Genomic DNA, 6,347 nt, shown 5'->3' with positions numbered 1-6,347 from the left:
CACAGTTGCTGCATGTGAAGCCATTACAGCTCCCACATCAGTTTTTTTCCTAGTAAGTCCTAAGAATAACCTTTGTATTTTAGATGTTAATGATTGTACAAAATGAGACTTGGGCTCTATAAAAATTAGACAGTTTTCCAAGAAAATAGGTCCTTGAGCACATGTCCCTGAACTTTGGATGAAAATCCATTACAAGCAGTATGTGGGATTTCATGAACTTCATATCTCCAGGTTGACATCATACATTGAAGTGTAGACTTCCACAGATGGCAAACACGGAGATACACACAGAAAGATGAGTAATAGACTAACAAAGTGTTATGAAACAATCTGATCACGATTGTTTTGTGGTTCCTATCATCTACTGGCTTGACCTCTGTAAATGGCTTTGAAAGCAGTGACAAGCGCTCACAGAACAGAAGCAGGGTTCACTTCTAAAGGTTTAATGAGACACACAAGATTATACACATTTTCAACAATTATACTCACACAAATGTAATCAACTCTACTTGTTAAAACGGAGTAGTGTCACGTCTGCTGTTATTCATTTATGCTAAAAACCATTTTCAATGTGGCTGTGTGATGTGTCAAACACTCAAACTGTAGTAAACAGATGTAAAAAAAGTACAAGATAAATAAGCTTTAATCTGCTGAAATTCGCTGGTATCAAGCAAAAACATCTGGCTATAGAGGAGATTTCTTGAAACAAGCACTACAAAATACTGTTGCCTTTAAACTAGTAAAAAACTTAAAAAAATAGTTAAAACTAGTACAAATGTTTAAGCATTTTTAAAGCCCTTTGTCCCACTTACTTAGATATATTTGTAATCCTATTTATGTACTTTTTCCCTCAGCGCAATTGATCAATAAAGTAGAGCTCATAGGTCGGTCTGTTGGACTGAACTTTATCCATGTATTTATCAGAAAGCATACAGTTAAAAATAATCCAAACAAACCCAGAAGGGACGGTAAATGGTCAGATAATTTTGCATAGTCCAATAAACCGTTTGTATTCAAAACAATTCCAGCTACATTTTGATTCAGCATTGGAGAATTTACATAGACGTTTTTTTTGCAGGGCTGAGCGAGCATCTTTTGCTGCATCATCTGCTCCCATGAGGTTTTGACAGGATGCCTATTTGTCAAAGACACATGGGAGCTAAAATTGAGTCCTAAAGAAATAATTATTTTCAAAAAGTCATAGAAGCTCATAAGACAGGGGAAGCTTCTCCTCCTGATAGTCTGTCAGTTTTTAAAAGCAGCAGAAATTATTTTTGTAAGTAAGAGTCTTTTTGACCGTCCACACTGAATTCAAGCCCCTCTCACTCTCTCACCCAAAATGCGTCTGAGACACTGATGCAGTTTCATATGCAGTTACTGGTAGTTCTGGGAGGATTGTGAACTACTGAGAACATTTTTAAATTGTAGTTCCCCAGGGAATGGCTAGGGTATCTAGTAATTCTTGCAACTTCTTCTAGGTATTGAAATGAGGAATGTTACAGAAGCTAAACTACTTACAACAGGTCACACAGTGACATCCAGTTAAATAAATAAAAATGCACAGTTTTTTGCAATGTAGGGGAAGTAGGATATATTATTTTTCTTATTTTTCACGTCTCAGATATTCTAAAACATTATTGGAATTTGACCAAGTGTGCAATACATTAAAATACTGTCAGCATTTATTATTGGGCTGTATTCACAGAGGCAAAAATAACTCTTAATCGTTGTTATCTGACTTCTGAATGCTGCAGAAAGTTGCATATTACACTATGCAAGGGGGAAGGCCTTTATCTGTATGTGCATCTGGTCATTTCACTGCATTTGCTCCCTTTGACCTCAGCAGACAGTATACAGTAAGCTGACAGGAGCTCTTGAGCATGTGGTGGAGAAACAGCGAAAGCCTGCTTCCCGCTTTCCAGTCTCAGTCTGTTTACAATTCCACAACTGCTGGTTGCCATGGAGTCATTTGTCAATGAGCTCCAGATGCCAGATATGAGAGCCAACCAGGGAGTAGCAGTGAGTCACCATGGCCCGCAAGTCCCGCCCTCTGAGGCTCGTCTCCGGGCATGCTCCTCCTGTTCCTCCTCCAGGCCTCCAGATTTACTGTTAGCGCTCCACTTCCCTGTGCTCCAATCTACTGCCTGGCTGTTATACTATAAATCTGCATAGGTTTTCTTTGAGCCTGAATCGCCTGAGCCTGAAGCCACTTCAGCAGCTTTGTGTGGACTATTATATCACTAGATATGCTTTGCTTCAGAAAGGGGGTGAGGTTCTTCAAGCCTAGGAGAGAGAAAACAGATGAAGCAGGAATAAATATGAGGCAATGCTTTAAAATTAGAAACCACTGACGGTATTGTGCATGAGCTCTTCTGGCAGTTCTCAAAATGACCATGGCTATTTCAGTCTTTCACAGATCCCAGAAAGCAATACACAAAGAACACAACAATATTAGGATTGTGCAAGTTTAATTCCACTAGACTCACTTTTCCACGTGTTAATTTAAATTAATGTTCTTCTGATCTTATTTTAGTAAATATGGTTTTAGTTACACCACACTGGCAACTGGTAGTCACTACAATATGTCAATGAGTGTAATATACACTCCCTGGTTACATGATTAGGTACACCCCCACCTTTAAAAAGCATATACACACACTCCATACTTGGTCTGCACAAGGACTAGAACCGGCAACCCTCCGTTCTCAAGCCAAGTCCCTATGGACTGAACTAATGCCACCCCAATTTGGATTGCAATACAGGTGTACCTGATAAAGTGTACAGTACTGTATATTTTACTTATCCAAAAGTAGTAATTTAGTGGTCAGTTGAGGATGTAATCATGTAGAAATGCTTTGAGTAATCACAGTGTAATAGTATGAAAACCTGTCCACAGTTTTACTGGAAACAAGCCACACGAGCACCAACAGGCCACTTTGAAATATTTAGATTTCCTTGGTAATTCAATCCATGTTACACAATTTGTCCTTTTTGAGGATGGGCTTGATGTAAAAATCCCACTTTGAGTCACACAAGAGCCACAATTAGGTTGCATCACAGCTTGGTTCCACACACCTACACAATGAGCTAACAATAGTTGGCACGTTCAGCACATTATAGATTTACTCTGGGTACAAACCATTCATTAAGCTAGTGCAAAGGGCAAAAATAAACTGGAAAAAGGGTGGTGTGTGACCAGATAAGGCTGTTTGTTTTGCTTTCATTTAATAAAAGCCATGAAGTTATTGAAGTACAGCAAGTTCAGGTAAAACACTGATAGTTTTCCTTTCTTTTCTGCATTTCCTGAAACTAAAACACAGTTGGAGTGCTTGTAATTGTCAAGCGGGTGCTAAATGTAAACAATATCAGCTGAAGAGAAATCCCTAGCAGTCCTCCTGCACTGCCGGGAAACACCTTCTGAGTCACTGCTGTAAAAAGCAGCCTGGTACAGTACAATACCAGTAATCTGAAACAGAGCGAAATTACGTGTTTCTGGTAGATGGTTACTACACTTCGATACACTGTGCAAACACAACCTTCATAAGTTACAACATGGGAAAACTCAGGGAACCCTTACATACACGGCAACGAATTTACAAGCTTCACAAAAAATACAATCAGATATCAATTAACACTGAACAGATAGTGTAAGATGGAGAAGATTGTTTTTTTGAAGTCTTTAGGCTTGTTGCTGTGCAGTGCTGTAGTGATACCCTGACTTACTTCCTGCTCATCTTATCTGAATGGAAAATACTTCAAACAATCAACATATGTTTTTCAGAGACTTTTTTCTCTCTGTTGTACCAAATATTGGGAAAGCTGTGGGGTTATAAAACCATAACTTTCTTCTGAGTCATGAGCATATTTGTTTTAATAAACCTGACAACAGTGTTTGTTGACAAAGGAAGTTGATGCGCAATGTTATGACGTTTTTGTCTTGTGTTGGACTATAATATGATATCACTCTGTGTGTGTGTGTGTGTGTGTGTGTGTGTGTGTGTGTGTAGTATTGGAACAGGGTGTGTCTCTGTCATGACGCTTGATCCTGGTTGTAGTGTGACGTAAATGATGCTAATAGTGTCCCCATTCATTGTACAGCACAGCACAGGTTGTCATTACCATGGGAACCAAACATTGTGGTATAAAAATGTATTCTCTATGCAGTAAAAGTTCATGGGTACATGCTGCCCACATTGACAACAACTGGAATTTGACTTTAATAACAATAATTCTCTAATGTTTAAAGAGAGAAGTGAAAAAATTATTGTAGTACTTGCATCAATATTCCAGGGATTTCCTCTGACCTTTCTTGGGTATCAGTAAGGTTAGAAAGAAAAAGACTACAGCACCACCCACACCACCCTAACGGAAAATCTAACACTCTTTCAGCTGTCTGTCCTGCTGTGTTGCGTACCATATTAAACAGAAAGTAAAACTGGCTCACTAGTAGTTTCTCAGAAATTTTCTTCAAGTTTTACTTTTTATAAATGCAATATGGCATGTGCTGCAATCTGCCGCCGCTCCAGGACCTTTATGCCACCAGGACTCTGAAGCGTGCTGGAAAGATTGTGGCTGACCCCTCCCACCCAAACTCTTTGAGCAACTCCCCTCTGGAAGAAGGCTGAGGTCCATCAGGACCAAAATCTCACGTCACAAGGACAGTTTTTTCCCCTCCGCCACTAGCCTTATTAACAAGGCCCGGAAACCACCCTGACTCTCTCCACACCCCACCTCTGGATCTACATGCCACTGTACTTAATCTGCTGTTCTGCTCTTTTTATCTTAATTCTTACTCTCTTATTTTTAATACATTCTGTGTGTGTGTGTGTGTGTGTGTGTGTGTGTGTGTGTGTGTGTGTATATATATATATACCTATATTGTTTGTTCTGTTTAACCTGTTTGTTGTGTGACATGCACCTACAACACCAAAACAAACTCCTTGTATGTGTAAAAAACGTACTTGGCAATAAAGCTTTTCTGATAAGTGATTCTGATAAGTGTATTTACACTGTGTTCTCACTGAGTGTCTACAGATGTGACGTGCTGATCTGTGTGTTGAGACATGCTACATTTGTAAAGCCATTTGACACGCATTGCTTCCACAAAACAGTCTTTCGAAACATTACCAAAATTACAGTACACTACAACAGTGCTTTTCAAAGACTCTTGTCTCTTGTTTCTTTTTTTTTTCCTCTATCTTTCTGATTTTTATTTGCAAGCTGTAGCTGCCCTGGCCTTATAAGCCAATAGAAACAAACATGTATCTAATCTAATCTATTTTACCTAACACTATATCTGGGGATCTGCACACTCCTGACACTCCATGGCACTATCTCTGTATATGACAGGTCACAAAGCTATCACCATTAAAGCAACAGCTGTAAGTCATGTGTGTGGGTATAAAGCTTTACATTGAACAGACATGGAATTTAAATATTCACCTCCTGCATAATCAGGTTTTTATCTGATTCGTATCACTCCACTGATATGGGACAATCATTCACATATTAATTTTTGTCTCTCACAGAATTATATAGTGTATTTTTCAATTCTGTGAGAGACAAAAATGAATATGTGAATGATTGTCCCATATCTGAAGTATTTGTATCCCTGGTGGGGACAAAATGTATCCTCCCCTCAAAGTGATCTTACTTCACCAAAAGCCTACACTATTTTTTATAATATACCTAAAATATAAGTATTTTAAACTAAGTAAAGCGCTGTAACATGAACAGTCTATAGTGCCATAGAACAATAAAATCTGATTGTCATTTGCTGGTTGTATTAGCCACTACAGAGCTCCAGGACGCCGGCTACCGGCAGCAGTTGTTTAGCCTCCAATAGGTGACTATGAGCCAGGTACGGTCCTTTCAGGGGCCATGGTAGTTGAGTTATGCCAGAAAAAGTGAGCGTCATGCGGCACTGACAGTTAAGTTTAGGCACCCGAACGACTCGTTAAGTTTATGAAAAAGATTGGATTTGGATTAAAACACTCCCGAGGAACTAACAAGCGTTTCCTGGGTAAAGGTCAGTGTGTTTACATGCACAGCAGTAACCGGGGTATGGTCTTACCCCGGTTAGGTGAATAACCGGGTTATGCCAGTTCTTCCCGTATACATGAGCTGGGAAGAATAGGAAGAATGACAGGAGTAACTCTACCTCCAACCCACAACTGACTATTTCTTCCAGTTAACCTATGTCAAATGTACACAAACCGATCATTAAATTAGTACAATTTAACAACTTAATATTTCATTTACACACTCTTATCACAGCGTAGGACAGCACAGTGTTCCTGCCAGATGACTGACAACTTGTTCGGCTCATTATAATGTTATTTGTAACC

The 6,347-nt window shown here is 39.2% G+C and overlaps 1 long non-coding RNA gene across 1 annotated transcript; it reads right to left on the bottom strand.

The window, feature by feature from the left end:
- Positions 1 to 427: 427 nt before the first annotated feature.
- Positions 428 to 4,530, bottom strand: LOC144529872 (uncharacterized). Its single transcript, XR_013503060.1, has 2 exons — positions 4,278 to 4,530; positions 428 to 2,283 (listed from the first exon to the last, which is right to left on the bottom strand). It is a non-coding gene; the product is annotated as an uncharacterized LOC144529872 (long non-coding RNA).
- Positions 4,531 to 6,347: the final 1,817 nt, after the last annotated feature.

This window comes from Sander vitreus, chromosome 15 (assembly GCF_031162955.1).
Source record: "Sander vitreus isolate 19-12246 chromosome 15, sanVit1, whole genome shotgun sequence".
Taxonomy (NCBI): Eukaryota; Metazoa; Chordata; class Actinopteri; order Perciformes; family Percidae; genus Sander; species Sander vitreus.
The sequence above is the reverse complement of the archived record's forward strand: the minus strand, read 5'-3'. Positions and strand labels throughout refer to the sequence as shown.